Below are 21,140 nucleotides of genomic sequence, written 5' to 3'. Positions count from 1 at the left end.
CTGCTGGTTAAGAAAAATATCTCTTGATGATGAGGATCTGATATACCAAGATAGAACTGAGAGAGAATTGTAGAAACTTTGATTGGCCAGCCAAGGCTGGGCTAGCCCTGAAATGTTTGCGACCATATATATGGAAAACGACAAAGAGACAATTGCTTTTTTTCACTCTATTTTAAAGTCTAACTATAAATTTGACCCTATATTTTTAACTTTGTTCATTTGACCCTCTTTTTCAAAATCGAAGTGGCCGTCTAGCCCTATTGTATTCACACTGTGAGGAATAGATTTAGAAGAAAATAAAAAAATAAATTTAGAGAGGGAAGACTTATCTGCCACTGTTATTTACCAATACACGCCCGCGTGCCGCTTCCCCACAGCACACACGCACGCGCGGCTAGGGTTACATGGGCGACTGTCAGGGTTATGGATACCACATACCTAATAGTAGTCGACTATATCTCGGCAGGACCCACCACATACCATGTCTTATACGGAAACTGACTTCAGATATGGAGGGAGTTTTGGATAAGGAAAGACAACCAGAGTTCTACATGGAAACGACAAGTACCACTCGGACTATATCCATATTGGTTTCCCTAGTTCTATTTGGACAAGGGGACACCTATGGATATAAATACAAGGCCCCCTAGGAGGAGAGGGGACACGGACAACACGGAACAACAGAAGCCACAACATACAAGCCAACATACGCCAAGACAAGACGTCGGATATCGACTTCAAGGATAAGCACGGCTAACCCCATACGGTGTCTCCGGATACTGTCAGGAGAGACGAAAGCGCTATCTCTGATCTTGCCGGGCACGGATTCGAGGAAGAAGACTACCCTGTTGCCGACTACGAGTCAGACCTTCAGACCGCCATGTCGACAACAATTAGATAGGCTATCCCACATATTGTACTGGTGTGATTATGGTGAATAAGAGTAATACCGGCTTCGGCCAACAGGATGTAGGGTTATTACCTGACAATTCAGAGGCCCGAACCTGTATAAAAATCCTCGTCCCCATCTCTTTTACCTCAGTCTCGCGTATATCCTAGTATCAACGATCCCCATACTATGCAAATACCGGAATCGCGACATCAAACGTTGACAGAGGCGCGCCAGGTAGGGGGATTTTGGTGCTTCAGGATTTCGACGAGATGGGTTTAAGAGATGGATTCTCCAACAACAAGCTGCTCGATAACTTCGGCTGTGGGAAGATCTAACCCGACCGGAGTATGTCTTCCGACGAGATCCCGACTTCACCTCGCATGCATCGGATGCACTCTACCGTGACCAGCACCCCTGTACGCTGTACACATACATGCCTATGCATACGGATGCATATTGGTATGTACAGAGCTACGGTCTGTGCATTGACCGGCCAAGGAAAATTAAGGTAATTAGTGGAATAATTAATTTAATTGATCTACTTATTCCGTAGATATATCCGGCATATATCTACAAAGGTACGCAATATTTTATATACAATTTACCGTACCTATTTTCAGATATTGTCAGATCAATTATGTTTACCTAGAGCATGCTTTTTGTACAATATCTGTTGTGCGAGTGTCCCTGATGTTAAACCGACTACGGTTTAATGCCGGGGGCTCGCTCTATTTTATTTTGTACAAATCAAGCTTGTTTACGGTTCACGTAATGCCTGATATTTACATCTGCTCGTTATATCCTGATAATACTAGAAGATTTATGCAGTTTTTTGAGTACATACTCGATATTCTCTGCTATATTTCTTGCCTTCTAGAAAATATTTTTCAGGAACAATTGAGCACTCGAGTAGGTTGTGGTCGAGTACACCCCATTATTGAGAACGATCTCGACAAATGCAGAATCGTCGCGCCCAACCTACCAACGAAGACCGATGACCTATCTCATAGCACCAGCTGTCACGTCCTGATAAATTCATCCCGAATTAAAAATCATTCTCTAAAAGGAATAATAGAATTTATTTAAAATTCGAAAAGAAATTGGCAAACACTAAAATACGTACAAGAAAAATTCAAATGTGGCCCGGAGAATTTTTGTTAAATTCTCTTTGGTCTAAAAGGAGCCCTCAAATTTTACTTGAATTTTCAGAGCACCGAAAATAATTATTAAGCAACAAAAACAATTATCAAAGTTTATTAAAAAGAAAAACCTAAAAATAATCCTCCTTCCTCCTTTGGGCCAAGTCTGGCCCAAAGTCCTCCCTCTCTCCCCCCGGCCCGCGGCCGAAGTCCTTCCCTCCTCCCTCTCTTTTTCCTTCCCCCTCTCTCTCTCTCTTGGGCCGCCCTCCCTCCTTCCCCGGCCCACTCCCTCCTCCTCCCTCTCTCCCCGGGCCACCCCTCCCCTCCTCTCCTCCTGGGCCGGCTGCCCGGCCCACGCCGCGCCCCTGCCTGAGCCGCTCCCCTCCCGCGCACGTGCGTTGCACACGTGCTGACCGCGCGCCCGCGTGGGGCCCACGCGCCAGGACGTCGTCTTCCTCCCCCAGCCGGCCTCCTCCCTCTCCCGTGAACCCTAGCGCCGTTCCTCCCTCAAATCCGCTTGATTCATTTGGCTAATTCCAAAATTGATTCGGGGGTTTTAATCCCCATTGAATCCTCTTCAATTCCCCCCAATTTCCCCCTTGAATCGTGCCCCCAATCGCCGGGAACGCCCGCGTCTTCCCCGGCCGCTTTCCATGGCCGCCGGCCGTGTTTCCCGTCGCCGTTCCGCCCTCTCCCGTGCCCGGCTCCCTCTCCTCTCCTATAAAATGGAACCCCCTCGATCCGTTCTCCAGTTTTAGCCCCCTCCCGCATTCTCCCGTGGTCCCTAGCCACCTCCCCGCCGTCGCCCTTCTCTTTCCTCCGCGCCGGGCGCCTCCACCGCCTCTCCCTCCTCGACCGTGCGCCGGCCGGCCGTGCCGTCGCCTTCCCCGGTGTTGCAGCCGCCTCCTCTCCCCCGGCCTGTGTAACATACCCGAAATTTTAGGACTTAAGATTTCTTGTCAAAATAGTTAGAGGTTAACTTCTCCAAATTTCGAGAGCCAAAAATTTCCGTTTTAATTTAGGTGATGATCAACTTAAACCATTGCATGATTAAAATTTGAGAACAAAATAAAACCTTTTCATTCCCAACATTAGACTAGAAATGTCATCAAGCATACATGTACATAATGCATGCCTAGGCTCGAGTTCTTTGTGCATTTGGAGTTTTGGTCTTGCATTCCATAATAGATCCCATGAGCATAATCTAAAAGAATTATTTCACTAAACAAACCTATAGTTAATCTTGGGTGATAACATATGGACTTAATATTAAACTCAAATATCATCTTCTCAGTCTAAAAGAAGTTTAATGTAATCCCTATAATAATATTAGATGCAATTATGAAGTGGGAACACATATACAAACAAAGGTCATCTTAATTCTCTAAAATATTTTGTGCAAGATAAAATCATGGAAAAATTTATGTGGACAGTGATTAGCACAAACTTGTCCTCTGTAATTTGGTAACATGTTAACACTCATGTTGATATCTCAAATTAATCGGTTGAAGCAGACAACTAAAAGAAAACAAATTAAATTTAATCGGCTAAAACCATATTTCATCCAAAAGTACATTTAACTGCACATAAGTGAACATGGGAAATAATTTATTCAAATACTAGATTAGTTATCATGAATAAATGTAATTTTTCTAGATTTTTCCTCCTCTGTTTAAGCCTCCTAAAAATTCAATCTAGCTTTCTAATAGCCCATCTTTGTTTAATTTCTGTGAGCAGTCCACCCATTATTTTTGAGTGCAACCAAAGAAAATGGAATCTAGGTGTAATCATTTACCTCCAGTAAAATCAACACTAATTAATTTGGTCCACACATTGAATTATGTAGTTACAAAGTTAGAGGAGAAAATAATTCCGAAAATTAATCTAAAAATCAAGTTTACCAGTCTTCTACCCATATCTCTCTCCCTGGCCTAGTTTCCATCGAGTTGGCCCCACTTGTCAGTGCCTTAGGCTAGGTTCAGCCCTGTCCAACACTTCCTCCTTCTACACCTCTCTCTTGCCTAGTGGGACCCCATTGTCAGCCTCACATCCCTCTCCACACGGGCCCACGACTCAGACCCCGCGCGCCACGCGTGTGAGCACGCGTTGAGCGCGGAAGAGGGCGAGCTCCTCCTCCCCATCTCCGCCGGCGACCGTACTTAACCCGACCGGCCGACCAACTCTCACTCTCTCTCGCCCCTGTCTCGTTTCGCGGAAGAACCGAGGTACCCCGCCTCAGATTCGCCGGGAACGGGGGTGCCAACTCCGGCGCCGGTGAGATAAGTCCTCGACGCCGTCGAAATCCGGTGAGCTCCATTTCCGTTCAATAAGCGTTCTGTAATTCCCTCTCAATGCCGTCTCTAACGCCACCAAGAACGCCTCTTTTAGTGCAGCCAATCTCCGGGAACGCGACCGCGTCAACTCGGAACACCGTCGTGCTCTGGCCGCCGCCGCCATTCCTTTCTTTCTCCTTCTCTGGTGAGCTTCGGCGCAATCTTTTTCGCCTAGAGCTACCTTGTGCTGATCTAAACCGAAGCATGCACCCTCTATATGCAGTAGAAGCCCGGGAGTACACCGTCGACGACGACCGTAGCAGTTGCGCCGTCGCCGAACCAGTACACCGTCGCCAAGACTTCGCCGAGCCGCGTTTGATTCTTGGTGAGCCTCCTAGTAGTCCCTAGAGTCCTTATCATACGCATGCACGATTAAATCGAGCCTCAAAACCCACATGCATGTGCAAGCCGAGCTTAGCCACCGCCTCTAACACCCTAACAGCCGCTATAGAGCACCAAATCTTGCCAGAAAGCCACCAATAGGTTCGCACGGTTGTTCTCTACACTTTTTGTTTTGGGAGCTTAAGCTGAATCGCCATTGTTCGCCACTGGTGATGCTGTGAAGCTCACGGCTGTGCTGCTGCTCTGCTCTGTCCAGAGCAAGGGCATGGCTTTTGAAATTTAAAGACTCCCAGGGATGTATTAACAACTGGAACAGTCACTTACAAGTAGGACCAGTAATAATCTGTAAATAAACTAAAACTCAAGCATTGTTTTGCATACAAACCTAAAACTAGGGGACTGCGGGATCTATTTCCCGAGAAACCAGAGGTTTTTGCGCAAAATGTTAGTAACTGACATATGGGCCTAGGACTGCGGGTTGATTCCTAGAAACATCAAGGGCCTTTGTGCATATTGGTCCCTCACAGCCATGTGGACCCATCCTTTAAAATCTGAAGAAAAATTAGGAAAATGCCCAAACAATTATATGTTTAGCAGAAAAATGCACAAAGTTGTAAAATCTATATAAAATCAAATATAGCTCATTTTGAAGTGATTCCAGTTTCTGTAGATTCTTGAAGTTATGAACTTTATTCCAGGAATATAAAACTTGACACTTACTGTACAAATAATGTCTCTAAGATTTATCTAAGATAAGTCATGCATAAAACATGTACAAACTTATAAAATACATAGAAAATTCATTTCAACTCATTTTGAAACAAAATCAAATTCTACAGATTCATCATTCATCATCATACAATCTCTGATTAAGTGAAATAAAAGTAATTACTTACTTTGCATTAAAAGCCTCTAAAACTATTATCTTTAAAATGACTAGTTTTAGATAAGCTAAACTTTAGAAATTCATGTAGAACCCAATTTAGCTTCAATTTGAATAAACTTAAGTTATGTAGGATCACTAACACAAGTATTTCCAAGTTATGAAATAATATTATATACTTGCTGTGTAGTAAAAGTCTCTAAATATTCATATAAGGATTTACTAACATAGAGCAGCCATTAATTTGTAAAACTTGTAGAAAATTCATTTTAGTCCAAATGAAATGAACAAAGTTTCTATAGAACCAGCAAATAGTTATCTTCAACATAGTAAAATAAAATTTGGCACCTTCTGTAGAGAACATTGATCAAAACCTTAACTTAGTGAAATAAGAATTTAAACACATAGTGTTGTTTAATTAATACATAAACATGTATAAGTATATATATACACTTTAGGTCTAATTAAACCTAAATAAAAACTTGATTGACCAGTGAAGCCATAGTTCCATCCTCATCCACTAAAACTTAGAAGAACTTAGCTCATATAACAATTTCTAGGTTAATATAATATATTGCTAGTTTAGATTAGAGCATCTCTAGTTTATAAAATATGAACCATACTAGTAAAGACCATAAACATGTGAACTAAAAATGTTTTAGATAACCAAATTATTCCTTTTATTCAACTTATACAGGAAGTAGCATGTTCTGAACCTATAACTCAAAAGTCATGAACATATAAAACACTATACACCAATAACACGTTATAACTTGTAAAATGCATAAAGAAATCATTATAACTCCAAAAATTGTGAAACCAAATGTGTTAGTCTTAGAAAACACAACTTCACACTCCTATGAAGTCTAATCTAGTAAAAATCACTTTACCAAAGTATTTCATAACACTACCTAAGACTATACTACTATAAACCGATAAAACTTCTAAAATTCATAACTCCCAAATGGAATAAAATAAAATAGGAATTATTTCACCTAAATTCATTTTAGATCAGTACCAACCCACTGTGCATAAATCATGCATTTTAGAGCATTTTGGATTTTCAGCTCTTTCGGTGTTTAATTGGATATCGTGTCCTTTATCTAGATAATTGCATAATCGGTGAAGGAGTGGATTAGGTGCTAACAATTCTCTGATCAAGGCAAGTTTTCTCCTCCCATCCTTTGAACACATTGAATCCCATGATTTGAGGAATGAAAATATTTGTTTGCAAAGTTGCATGTGAACTTAGACTATATCGGTATTTGAAATTGGGTTAAGGTAGTTATGACCTATTTGCTGCATATTCCACCTTGAATAATTGATCCTCTTGCTGTTTGAACCCCTAGAAATGGTTAGAGTACACTCTTTGTGCTCAAATGGGTTTATATATGCTCTATGTGCAATTACTTGCTTAGCCATGCTTAGAAATATGCAAATGTTCATTCCATCTATAATTAAAATGTGATTTTGATACTTGAACCTTTGCTGGAATAAAATGAATATGATGGGTATTTGCGAACTAAAATGTGTAAAATGTGATTTTATACTTGGGCAGCAAGTGGTGTGCATATAGTGTTAGTTGCATACCGATAGGGGGAGTGTTTGCCCAAGTCCATAAGGACCGAACTTGTGTCACCCATTTAAAGTTATTCGTACATCCACATGTGCTAGTATGGGATGGCCTAAGCTGATTAATCTATTTAGGACTAGCCTTGCATTCTGGTAGGCCGGTGTGTATGAGTTAGTCGATAATTATGAGGAATTAGTCGATGATTCAGAGGAACTTCCTATTTGCCCCGACGTGGTAGTTTAGGTGACTAAGTCTGTCCAATACAACGGTATTGTGCCACGTGGGTGGGTTCCCGTTGTGTCCGCCACCACGGCGTTAAGTTTAAGGCGTGGGCCCGCCACTTAACGGTTCTAGACATATTTCCAAGTATGCCTAGGATGGAGGAACACGTATCGTGCTGGTGTAAGGCTAGATTCTAAGTAGTGTAAAGGCTTCGTTATGACCTCTAGATCACATTCAACATGAAGAGTGTGGTGGAGTCTTGCAAACTCAAAACAAACTAGAGAGTTCATATCATGTGGGTAAAGCTGTACAAACTCTGCAGAGTTCTTTAAACTAATCGATTAGCCGTGCTCACGGTCATGAGCGCTTTGGTGATGTGTCATGAGTATAGGCTTTATGATTTAAAATGTGAACATGTGACTTGATTTGAAATTGATAAAACGTGTTGAGTTGTGTGAGTGTGATGATATATTATGACTTGTTGTTCAAGGATGACAACAAGAGATTGATTATGATGGAATTATGATAAACTTAATGTTAAAACTTAAAACTTGTTTTGTTAATTGAAGCATCAACTTCTTTACAAAAGAATTGCGAAACAAAACTTGCTTTATGCTGAAATTGAGCTACATATTGTCTTCCTTTGAATATATGCTTTACATGTAGTATGGTAGGATTGACTTGTGCTTGCCAGTACATTAACTTGTTTAATGTACTGACTCTTGCTGTTTGATATAACCTTTTGTTTGCAGGTTTAGTCTTAGTCTTTGAGTGATGCGGGTTCCGATTGCTTCTTCTAGGATGAGAACTTAATGGGGTATACCCTTAGTCGGTGTGCTTGTGTTTGGGTAGTCAAGCTTCCGCTGTTCTCTAATAAGTCTATTTGGGCGGTCGGCCTATGTAATTATTAAGTTGTTGTAAGTCTTAAGTTTCTTTCATCTTAGTTGTGTTTGCTATGTGTAACCATGCTTAAGATGAAAGTGTGAATCTAGTGCACATCCTGGGAACTAGATTCACATGAGTATGAGTTAGGAATATTTGAGAGGTTGTAGATCTTTAGCCATTTTTGTCAAGTCTCCTGAATGTGTAACACATCTGGTCGCCGCCTTCGAGTGGTTTGACGGGCACATCTCAGGCTGAAGTTGACTGGCAGGCTAAGGGCCCAGCAATGTCTCCAATATTCCTCTCTCGAGGTGTCGGATGTTTCATTATGCTTGTTTGATGACTTGAATTATTCACTTCATCTCTCAAATATAATGGAAGGTCTGGAGAGCCTACGACAGCCTGCCCTCCGTTTCGCGCGGTGACTGCCGGAGGCGCGTTCCCGCCGTCGTCCAGTGGCGTTGCCGCCACTGTACTGCCTCCAGCCGCCCCTGCCGCGCCGCTCAGGTGTGGGCCGGCCGCGCCGTCTCCTCCCTCGGCGTCGCCGCGTCGACCTCCACCCCGGCCTGCCCTCTGATTCGTCCGGAGACCGCGTCGTCAAGCATTGCGCCGGCCTCTCCATCCTCGTCGTCGCCGGCGTCCCTTCGGCCGCCCCTTCCTCCTCCCCGGCTCGTCGGCTCGCTGCGCCACCACCACCTCCGGCATCATAGCGGCAAGGTCGCCCTCGGCCTCGCCTCCCCTCCACCCGAACACCGCCGGTGTTCGTCGTCGTCGTCATCATTCGTCCTCGCCGGCTCGTCGTCTCGCGGCGCCGCCTCCGTCGTCGGATTCGCAGCGGCGCGTTCCCCGTCGTCCCCGTCTCCATGCAGCTGCCGCCGGCTGCCCTCGTCGTCTCCTCGCCGGCCCCGGTCGTCGTCGTCGTCGTCCTCTCGTCGTCCTCATCGTCGTGGCGTTCGTCCCTCCGTCAAGCCGATCGCGTTCGCCGCCCGCGTTTCGTCAAGTGTGCAGCAGCCCCATCGTCGTCTTCGTCCTCGGCTCCGCGTCGTCAAGCCTCGTGCCGGCCGCGTCTCGCCTTTGTCCAAGGATCGCCACCGAAGTCGTCCCCTCGCCGTTCGTCTCCGTCGTTCCCGGCCGCCTCCGCCGCGCCCGTTCGTCGTTGTCGTTCCCTCGCCTCGTCGTGTGGTGGTAAGGATCCGTCCTCTCGCTGCCCCGTCCTTGTCCTTTCGTTGTCGCCCCGTACCCGTTGTGCGGTTGTCGACCCCGGTACCCGTGTACCGGTGTCGGTAGTCGTTCACGTGTGCGGGAAGTGACCGTGTAGTGTCCGTGTTAGTGTGCCCGCTCGGTAGCCACGTGGTTTCCACGTGTGCAGCCCGCGTGGTGTCTAGTGGAGTCCGTTTGTCGGCTACTCGCCTCAGTTGACACACGGGGTCCGCTTCCGTCGACCCGTGGACCGTCTCTGTGTACTCGGTCTACCGCGGTCCTTTAGGTTGACATGTGGGGTCCGCATGTCAACAGCGCAGCCTTCCTGTCTTTTCCAGGCTAGCGCTTTCACATGTTTTATAGTTGCAAAGCCTAATTATAATAATCCGCAAATCTCCATATAACAGCATTAAACTTCGGATGATCATATCTTGGTCATACGAACTCTGAATCGACCCGTTCAAGTCTCCTAATGTTTATTATAACCTAAAGAACCGTGTGCTTTCTTTTTATGTATTGTTATTGCTTCTTTATAGGCTTGTAGCTTTGCTTGTGTGCTTCGCGTAGCTTCTGTCGTTCCGGAGGTTCCCGAAGCGTGGTTCGCGATCGTCGCCGAAGGTTCGGAAGGCCGTTCTCTTTGAGCAAGGCAAGTCACATTATTCTTGAGCATATTGAATCCCAGTTTATAAAATTATTTTGATTTAAATTAATGCATTACCGCTTTATTTAAATTCCCGCGTTATCACTGTTTTATTTAGCCATGCCTATTTACCTTCGTTATGACATTATTATTGCTATTGTTATTATTACCTTGTTCACCCTAGAATAAACAAAACCCCAGCTAGTGGATACTCTATTCATGGTTCCACTAGTATGAATTTAGGTAGATGCTTCGCTGATTAACTAGGCAACATTAGGTGGTTTTATAACTCTAGACTTTGGGAATATTCATGTCACTTGGACACTATGGAATGGTTGGATTATTGTGGAATTGGATGCACACCTCTCCCTCTATTCAAAACCCTCAAAATGGTTTTAGGCTGGGCTCGGGGTGCATGGTTTTGTTAGCAGCACCTCGGTCTTCGGGCCTCTGTTGCAAAGCACTACCGTACTTCCACATGTCAAGTGGGTAAGGCTTAGTTTGTGGCTCAGTCTGGTTATAAACAAAAGTACACGGATGGAGATGGACAAAGTCGGGGGTCGATGGACATCTCTAGGACAAATGAAGGCTACACGGGCTGCGGCCCGGTAGTCGAGATGTCATGGCACAGGGCTGGTGTCCTGCTGCTAGGGGCTCAATTCTGCCTGCCTGTCCGGGGGTTCCGGCCGTAGGTGGGTTGGGTCGGTACTCTTGTCTATGGCTAGGATGGGTTGGAAACTATGTCATGTCTTCCGTCCATATGCCGTGGTGGTATGTGGCACGTGGTTGCACGTGAGGAAGACGTGTCTTGTGGGTAAAGATGTACACCTCTGATCAGAGTAAAACCTATTCGAATAGCCGCGCCCTCGGTTATGGGCAAGCCTAGCAATGTACCCAAGTTAGTGTTTTAAATTCTTAAAACCTGCTTAATAACTAAAATGTGGAATGATTGGCCTGGGTTGGCTTGGGACGAGCTGGGACCCAGGGTCGGGTTGCCAGTTCGGTCTGAATCATCGTAGGCCTTGGGTTAAGGCAGGTTCGTGTGGGTTCACGGCCTTGATTAATAATACTGTGTAGCTCTAGGATCGTCTTTATAAAATGGCTTTGGGCAACTAAATGACTTTTAAATGCTGTTTACTGCAAAACTTAACCCCTATATTATTATCCCCTTGTACCCCCTTGCATTAATTATGCATTTCCGGTGTGACTTGCTGAGTACTGTGGTTGTACTCATTCTTGCTCAATCTTTCCCCCTTCAGTAACAGAAGCTTTGGAGAAGAAGTCTTAGGTGGAGTCCTGGCTTATACCCCAGTTGAGCGCCTGTGAAGATGGAGCCGTAGGCCCGCTAGTCCGCTGCTGTTTATTTTTGTTTGTCATGCCTGAAGTGCCTTTGTAATAATGTAAATATTATCGATATAATAAAGATGTGCCTTTTGTTTCATGTTTGTGTGGTGTACCCCGGCTTTTCCTGGGACGGGGATTAATACACTAGCGTTCGGGAAAAGGTAATTTTCTCGGTCGCGACACCAGCCATGGCTGAGCTACTCGAGAAAAGGTTGTTAACGGATAATTCCTCGCGAACGTCGTCGGCTTGATCACCCGACATGATTGCGAACGGACATCCGGATATGCTATAAGTTGGGTATGTGAGTCATGCTGGCCACATGAGATGCACATGTAATAAACCAACTCTAGCGCCTCCATTGGTGCTCGAGAGGTAATTCTACTCGCTCGCTGGTTCTCGAACAAGTACGTAGCAATCTCTCGCACCGCAAACTTCCATTGGTGTTCGAGAGATAATTCTACTCGCTCGCTGGTTCTCGAACCTGTAAACCGTAGCAATCTCTCGCACCGCAGCTTCCATTGGTGCTCGAGAGATAATTCTACTCATGGTTCTCAAACCAGTAGGACGTAGCGATCTCTCGTGCCTTAAATCCTGATGGTCGAGGTACAACTATGGTAATAGCGTAACGGTCCTCGCACCACGACTTCAGATGACTTCGGATAGTTGAGGGACAGCTACGACTAGTCTTCGACCGGTAGCATAACGGCCCTCGTACCAACTCCAAATGGTCGAGAGACACCTACTCACTGGTTCTCAACCAGTTAATCGTAGCGATCTCTCGTACATTTACTTCTAGTGGTCGAGTTAAGACTACTACCTGGTTATCGACCAGAGGTGTAGCGATTCTCCCACTATTTCCACTTTTAAGTGGTCGAGTTACGACTACTACCTGGTCCTCGACCAGCGGTGTAGCGATTCTCCCACTACCTTTGTTTCAAGTGGTCGAGTTGGGGCTACAACTGGTTTTTGACCAACGGTGTAGCGATTCTCCCATTACCTCTACTCGAACAAAGTTGATATCAGATACACAATATTGCTAAGTGTTTTACCTAGAGATCCCTTACCATGACGACACCTAGCATTGAAACCTATCCTCATGTCCCTTTACGCCGTCTTGACAAGGCCTCCGAGGAACCTAAGGGAACTTTGGCTGGGGGCGCCTAGAGCCGATAAGGCCTTGTCGGATCCTGTAGAGACAAAAGACCACGTAAGATCTGGTCGTGTAAGAGTTCTCGCCGTGCGTATTAACCAAGCCGTGTAATCGGAAATTGGATTTTCCAACTTCACGACTGGGGGCTAGAATTAGTGCTTGTTCAACCAAGGCAGGTCAAGGGTCCAAGAGCCTTCTCCTCCGAGAACGATTCTCCGACGACAAGGCTGGGGGCTAGGGAGAGTGTATGACTCAACAAACTGACTGATCGAAGTCGGTAAGAGAGAAGGCGCTCATATACAAAACATTGGTCTGTAAATTTAACTCATTTTCAGTTTTCCATACATACTATAACATGTCACCCTTTGAGCGTTCGCCCGGGGGCTATTTCTATTTGATATTCTTTTCTGAGTATTGATTTCAGGAAAATTCTATTCGACGTTGTGGAAGACTCCATGTCTCTATGGTTCTACACCAAGATCGACTAAGGCGAGTACGACAAATGTTGACAAGGCTCCGTCGCAGATTCTACGCCTTCTCGATCGCTCGAGAACAGTTGGTGGATCTCGGCAAGGAATACGGATTGAAGAGATGGTGTACCCGCCGAGATAAAATTTCTTGACTTCAATCCAAATTCTCGATTACAGCAAGACGGGAGACTTAGTCGAATGTTCTGTACTTTCTTGGTTGACGTTGGAGATGGACTGAGACAAACCCTTTAGGTGCCCGCACGAGGCTGATAAAGGAAGTCTAACGTTATCTCTGAACTCACCGAGAATGGTCACTTGAGCTCGATAACAGTTACTCCATGGTCAGTGGTCGAGAATATGAATTCGTTCATTTGCATTGAAGTCAGGGGCTACTATCAGGGTTATGGATACCACATACCTAATAGTAGTCGACTACATCTCGGCAGGACCCACCACATACCATGTCTAATACGGAAACTGACTTCAGATATGGAGGGAGTTCTGGATAAGGAAAGACAACCAGAGTTCTACATGGAAACGACAAGGATTACTCGGACTATATCCATATTGGTTTCCCTAGTTCTACTAGGACAAGGAGACACCTATGGGTATAAATACAAGGCCCCCTAGGAGGAGAGGGGACACGGAACAACAGAAGCCACAACATACAAGCCAACATACGCCAAGACAAGACGTTGGATATCAACTTCAGGGATAAGCATGGCTAGTCCCCTACGGTGTCTCCGGATACTGTCGGGAGAGACGAAAGCGCTATCTCTGATCTCGCCGGGCACGGATTCGAGGAGGAAGATTACCCTGTTGTCGACTACGAGTCAGACCTTCAGACCGCCATGTCGACAACAATTAGATAGGCTACCCCACATATTATACTGGTGTGATTATGGTGAATAAGAGTAATACCGGCTTCGGCCAACAGGATGTAGGGTTGTTACCTGACAATTCAGGGGCCCGAACCTATATAAAAATCCTCGTCCCCATCTCTTTTACCTCAGTCTCGCGTATATCCTAGTACCAACGATCCCCATACTATGCAAATACCGGAATCGCGACATCAAACGTCGACAATGGCGGAGGAGGCGCGTGTTGGCCGCCTGACCGGCGTGGGGCACGGAGGTGGGTGAGGGAGTCCAGAGGGCGCGGTCGCATCTATCGGGCACGAAGGAAGGCGCGAGCGGAGGGAGAGCTGCAGCGTAGTGGACCCGGGGCACGCTCGCGGCCGAGGAGCTCAACCTGGCGCGCAGCATAGGGATGCAAGCGGGCCGGGCAAGCGGGCTTTTTTTTTTGTCCCGCTTATCCTACTTCTAGTTCATTTTTTCTTCTAAATTTCGTACTACCATACGAAAAATATACTAGCAAGCGGGTTTTTATACGGGTAGCGGGACTACCCACTTGCATCTCTGCGCAGCAGGCGGTAGCCGGCGGCAGAGTTGCGCACCGGCCAACTCATGTAAGTAATTAAGAAAGAAAGACGAGATATTGTATTATTTCTGAATCTAATCCATTCAAATGGCCGTATGTGAGCCAAGAGGAAAGGAACATGGCTAGCAGTATGTTGGCTTCTTGTCTTGATGTCAGAATCGATGAACCATCGACTAAAGAAAACGATAAGAACATTTGACTTGCTGACTTATATATGTTAGGAAATATACAAGAAAGGATTTATGGGTGGCTAGGATCATCACCCCTAGTGCTGTCGACTTATCAGGTTCAGCTTCACCATGGTCGATGCTGATCAGTTGCTCACCATTCACTGTAAAAATGATCAATTGTCACCATTGGACCATTTTCTGTCCTTTTGTCCAGGACTATTCTCTGAACCGAGTGGTTCTGCATTTCACAACTGTTCCATCTCTTCCGAGTGAAATAATATTACCATTCTCAACTTGTGCACTAATGCACAAATTGCACACAACATATTGCTGCACTTGAATTGCAGGCCGAATTGCAGCAGCAGCCACAGCTTGCTCGTCGATCGAGAGATGTTGAGAACTGCAGTTAAACGTATTACTCCCTCCGTTTCACAATATAAGGCATTCTATCATTTCCCACATTCATATCTATCTATCTTCTATCTATCTATCTATCTATCTATCTATCTATCTATCTATCTATTATCTATCTATCTTCTATTATATACTAAAAGTCCATTAAACTTTCTACAAACGCTCCTAAATCGACATGTGGCATCCTATAAACGCTCTCGAGTCGCCACATGTCACTCTATTAAAATAGAGAAATCTGACCGTCGATTTTCCTTTAAATTGATGGACCCATTAATTTTGATCGTTAGATTTAAGTCCATTAAACTTTCTACAAACGCTCCTAAATCGACATGTGGCATCCTATAAACGCTCTCGAGTCGCCACATGTCACTCTATTAAAATAGAGAAATCTGACCGTCGATTTTCCTTTAAATTGATGGACCCATTAATTTTGATCGTTAGATTTATCTTAAAAGGAAATCAAAATCTCGATCCATCCGTCCAACGCAAGTATGATCCCTCCGTAGCGTACGTACTATCCACGTATCCATCTGACCTCCGTTTCCCCTTTGTGTGTGTACGCTTTTCTTTCACTTCTCATGCCGGCGGAGAAGAAAAAAAAACCATAACACGTACACTATTTGACAAAAAGAAAATATGTACGTACCCAGTCACATACGAATACTATATAGAAAAAAACACACACACGTACGTACCCCCGGAAAAAGAAAAAAACATAACATGTACCCTCTCCGCTTCACAATGTAAAACTTTCTAGCATTGCCTATATACATATAGATGTTAATAAATCTAAACACATATATGTCTAGATTCATTAACATCTAAATGAATGTGAGCAATGCTAGAAAGTCTTACAAGGTTATACGGAGGAAGTACACTATTAGACCTGCGTTTTGAAAATGAAAAAACCCAGTTATAAATAGCACCCTCAAAAATTACTCATTCCATACTGTAAAAAAAACTAATATATTAAAATGAGGTTAGTAAATTTATTATGTACTGTTTTTTCTTTATTTATATATTATTAGAAATTAAATATCAAATATATTATTTTTACATCGTGTCGTTGTCCTTTATCTCCTACTTTAAACTTCGTTAGATCAAGCTTATTGGGTGAGTTTATGTAGGCACTTGGAATAATGCAAGTCATTAGCACATGTTTAATTTTGTATTAAATATTAAAAAGCAAAAATAAATTTAGTTGATCTTTCTAAAAAAAAACTTTTATATAAAAAGTATTTGCAAAACATGCACCATATAATATATTGTTTAGCAATTTCAGGAAACATGTTTAGCAATTTCGGGAAACATGTTCAATATAAATAAGAGAGTAGCCAATCTGATAAGCACTTTAGAACACAATCTTAAATTTGTTACTTAGGGTACTAAACATATGTAGTATACAATATTCTTGGTTAATCATAACCTAAAATATCGAACATATGTCCTCACTTATCTCCATATATAATTCTATATACAAGCCATTGTCCACAAATCGCTAAATAATATTACTTACGAGATATCCATGCACAATGCACCAAACGATAGCTGATATCTAATGAGCACGTGTGTCATCCAACACCGAAGATAAAGGGTGATACTAAGTGCGCAACCATCAACAAATTATAGGTAAATAGAATATAAAAACAATATACTACAAACAATAGTGGACTACAAGTACATTACACCTATGAGTAATACTATTCCTACACTTCTACAAATACTCCTAAGATGCCACGTGATGCTCTAATAAATTAGAGAGAATCTATGAAAAATTATATAAAAAAGTAAAATATTTATCCATCAGTTTACAATTAAATCAATGATCCATTATTTTCAACCATTAAATTAGATATACTAAACTAATCCCTATGTGCTAAAAACCGTATAGTTCTGTGCATACGTACGTACACAACTCCTACGTAAGTATGTAGATAAGAGATATAAAAAGAAAAAAAAGAGTGTGTATATTATCCGTCCCATCTGGTAGTTTTCTCTTTCTTTCCAGCTCTAAGATTTTCCCAAATTGAGGGTATATAAATGTAGCAACTACTCCTACTGAGGTGGTAAAACAAGCCATGCCATATGCAACTGCCTTACGCCACCCTTTGCTCCACTCTCTTCCCATTGATTTTCTCGAAAGTATTCTTTTTACTAATAATTTAAAAGACAATCATATGAACTCATATAAATATGTGCAGAAGCACACTGGGAGTACACATGCGTACACCCTATCCCTACATTAGAAAAAATTTTGTCCAAAAAAAAGAAAAACAAACGTATGTACGAGAGACTACTGTCCCCCCCCCCCCAAAAAAAAAACATACACGTAACTACATTATATCTATTTTTTGTTGGTCTCATCCAAATAGTGTTAACAAATTAGCACAAATTCCAACGCATATTAAACCCTACTTACATGCATAGGTGAATTAGATGTATAATACAAGTAAAAAAAATATCAAAACCATATGTTAGCAAATGATCATCGTGAGAGCATATATTTTTTATGTGATCCTCGCCACTGAAGATATTAGATAGTCGAATGATCCATACTAATCTTTTTTAAACAATATGTCTTTACTACTAAAATTTAGTACCATTGATTAACATCATAAACACATTATGTCTACTCTATACATTAAATCAACTCAAGACACAAAAAAACCTTTTTTTTCATTACCTCCATCTTTTTTCACTCATTCCCTAAAGGGTGCCAAGCATGAATCTCAATTGGCTACGTTGTAGTAAACTATGCAGGAGTATGCATTATTCGGTTGAGGTGGTCCGATTTTACAGGTTACCATTGAAAATAGAGCTTAACTGGCCTACTTGAGGAGCACGACTATATCAATACGAGACCATGAATTAAGGCATTAAAGAAAAACCTTAACGGCTATAGTCGGCTTCACCCGATCGTTAGAGAGGCATTCTTATATAAGTTAAACGGTTTTATCCTATTAATTGGTAGAAGCAGTACTTTTAAATATTTATATATAGATTTGGACACATGTGAGACATAGGCACTTGGGTATGATGTGGAGATTTAACTTTTTCTGGCATTAATGGTGTATTGGGTTTACTTTTAGGTATAACTACAATTCTATCTATTAAAAAGATACTCATATTTCCAAGACAATAATAATAAGTAGGGGTGATAGGCGAATTTACATATAACCGGAACAAAGTGATTTTTTGTTTGGATATGATACACATTCTTATCATTTAGTACTATCAAAATCTATGATCTATTTCTTACAGTGAATATAGTGTGATAGGGCTTCTTTTAATATTCTTTTTATAGACAATAAATAAATTGCCCGCGCATATGCGCGGGCTTCCTTCCTAGTTGATGTTAATGAATCTAGACATATATATCTATCTAGATTCATTAAAACTAATATGAATATGAAAAATACTATAATGACTTACATTGTAAAACGGAGGAAGTAACAGATTGAATGTGAATATTTGCCTAACACGAATTTGGTCATGAGTTGAATTTGATCGAACATTCTCCCAAACAGATACAGGTTTGATGGATACTACGAATTAAACAGTAAACACAATAAACAGCAGTACAGCATCTCTTTCAATTCATGGTGTTGATGACATGATTATCTGAACTAGTGAACTCTACAGACCAAAGAACAAACAAGAACTCTACTTCTATCGACCAAAATCTCTTCCTACCAGTTTGGAGATTGAGATTCCTCTGCAAATTTCGGTGCGCCCTGCTGGATAAACAAGAACTGAACAGCGCCCCTGATCTGAACGAGGATAGGAGTCCAAGTCTCCAAGAACCAACGGGACACGAACCGCCTCCGGATACGGGCGCCGAGATTTGGGGTTTCCGGCAGGAGCTCCGGCGAGCGGCTGCTGGTTAGTTCTCAAGCAGGAGAGACACGCGTCATTGTTGCGTTCTTGCCCTCAAGTGGGCCCCACGAGTCAGGGAGACATTATATGTTTGCATTGCCGTTGATGCGACGACGGCAAGCGAACGAGCTCTCTGACGAGGTAAATCCCCGCCGAGCCCCACGTCGTCGGCGCCGGAGATAGGTGGCGGAGCGCGAAGCTGTTCGACGAGGCTCGGCCGGATCTTGGGGCGAACCTCTCGTTTTCCTCCCCTTTTCTCTTCTCATCGCTGGATGCGCTCTAGATGTGCTTTGCTTTGTAGATGAACACAGAACGATTCAGATGAAAATTGGAACTGAATAGCTCAAGTGTGTACAGGAATGAACACAAACCTCGATTCTAATTTCAGAGTTCATGAGAGGGTTGCAAATTTGGGGGAGTGAGCTCTACAGCATCAGTAGTGAGCAACTGAGCATCTCTGAACATAACGATCAAATGCCATCAGGTGAAATTCTGCCATGTATCTGAAACTGGAGGTAGGAATTACAACTTCTGACAAGCCTTACCACAATCCATACATACAAAAGCCCTATACACCTCCATCAGCAACTAACTAAATGTGCTTCTAATCACATTTGGCATTTGAACTTTACAAGTTCACCCAAATTGTGTGCACAGGAACCCAAATTAAGATAAACTGGATGCGATTCAGCATTGCTTTGCTTTGCTGCATTAGTCATTCAGGGGAAGAATAACTGAACTTATTAGATGGACTTAACAGTTATTGTTCATGAACCCGAAACAGTTCAGATGATAGTCCTGACACTATATAGAACTGAACTGAATAACTGAAGAGCACAAGAAATGAATGCAAAACTCAATTCTTATTTCAGAGTCCATGAGGGAGTTGAATATTTGCTCATTTGAATAAACATGTAAACTACTAGATTGCAGGGTTCACAGAGTCTTCAGTATTTTTCCCTCCTGATGGTGTCAACTGGCTAGGTAAATTCATTAATTAGGACTAAATGCAGAAATGGGCCACAGGCTGTCAGGACTCAGGAATGAGGAGAGACAGAGAGTGAGACCTGCAGGCTTACAGAGTTTCAGACCGCCACGTTCATCACAGGAACTGATGACAAGCATAGCAGCTAGCAACAAAACAATAGGGGAACAACAAACCGAAGCAACACATAAAGTTCACAGCCTATTGTGAACCGAAGCAAGTGACACATCAGACAATGATTGTTGTAAGTTGTAACCTGTCACTCACATACTCCCTCCGTTTCTAAAACAATGTAGTTTTAGCTATCAAAGATAGATTAAGTAGGAGGCTAAAAGAACATTGTATTCTATTAATGAGGAGAAAAAAAAGAGAAGGAGGGAGAAAAATATAAAGTAGTATTAAAGAGATCTAGTGAACCTCACTGTAAAAATAATCTTTGTGGGATAAACTTATAGGCTAAAACTTAAAACTATTTTCTTTTAGATACTGAGGGATATGCACATTTCTTTCATACTTGTTTTAGCATGGGGATGTCTTTATTGATTAGTGGGTATGTAACTGTACTTATATTTTGTCAATTCATTAGCTAGATCGGCCAAACCGACATAAAAATAGAACTTACCTTGATCTAGCCGTTATGATTTGATCTTGTAGCAAAATTGTATCGAGTTGTTCAGGACTTTGGGCATATATGAGCTCAGAGACTCGAATGTCTCGTTGCACACCTTATCTGGGGTGCCCTGCCTCTTGTCATGCCTGGCACTGAATTTCCTTTACCTACTTGTCTATCTCAATTTGCAACGTAACTCTCAGATCTGGTGGTCTGGTCAAGCTTAGTTTAGAATCAGATGTGTCCAACAGAGCAATAAGACTGGATGAGTCTACAGAAGTGTCTCCATAACTATTCCATCATTGAAAATGAAAATAATATGATAAAAGTACAAAAAAATCCCAATGATCCACTATGTAGCAGGAGAGCATCATTTCAACCAACATCTATACAAGATTATACCCTCCTCCTTTTTCCGGGCTTGGGACCGGCTATATCATTTAGATAAACTTAAGATGACATAGGCGGAGTTACATACACTCCTACAATAAAACAATTAAAAAGAAAAGAAACACACACATCTAAGAAAACATGACAATGTATTTTACAAGAGTTAAAGAAAATATAACCTTTT

The 21,140-nt window shown here is 42.7% G+C and overlaps 1 long non-coding RNA gene across 1 annotated transcript; it reads left to right on the top strand.

The window, feature by feature from the left end:
- The first annotated feature begins 3,554 nt into the window (after nt 1–3,554).
- LOC107279484 (uncharacterized) lies at nt 3,555–6,751 on the top strand. Its single transcript, XR_003239562.2, has 4 exons — nt 3,555–4,337; nt 4,425–4,509; nt 4,588–4,689; nt 6,697–6,751. It is a non-coding gene; the product is annotated as an uncharacterized lncRNA (long non-coding RNA).
- The last annotated feature ends 14,389 nt before the right edge of the window (nt 6,752–21,140 follow it).

Source organism: Oryza sativa, chromosome 11 (assembly GCF_034140825.1).
Source record: "Oryza sativa Japonica Group chromosome 11, ASM3414082v1".
Lineage (NCBI taxonomy): Eukaryota > Viridiplantae > Streptophyta > Magnoliopsida > Poales > Poaceae > Oryza > Oryza sativa.
The sequence above is the reverse complement of the archived record's forward strand: the minus strand, read 5'-3'. Positions and strand labels throughout refer to the sequence as shown.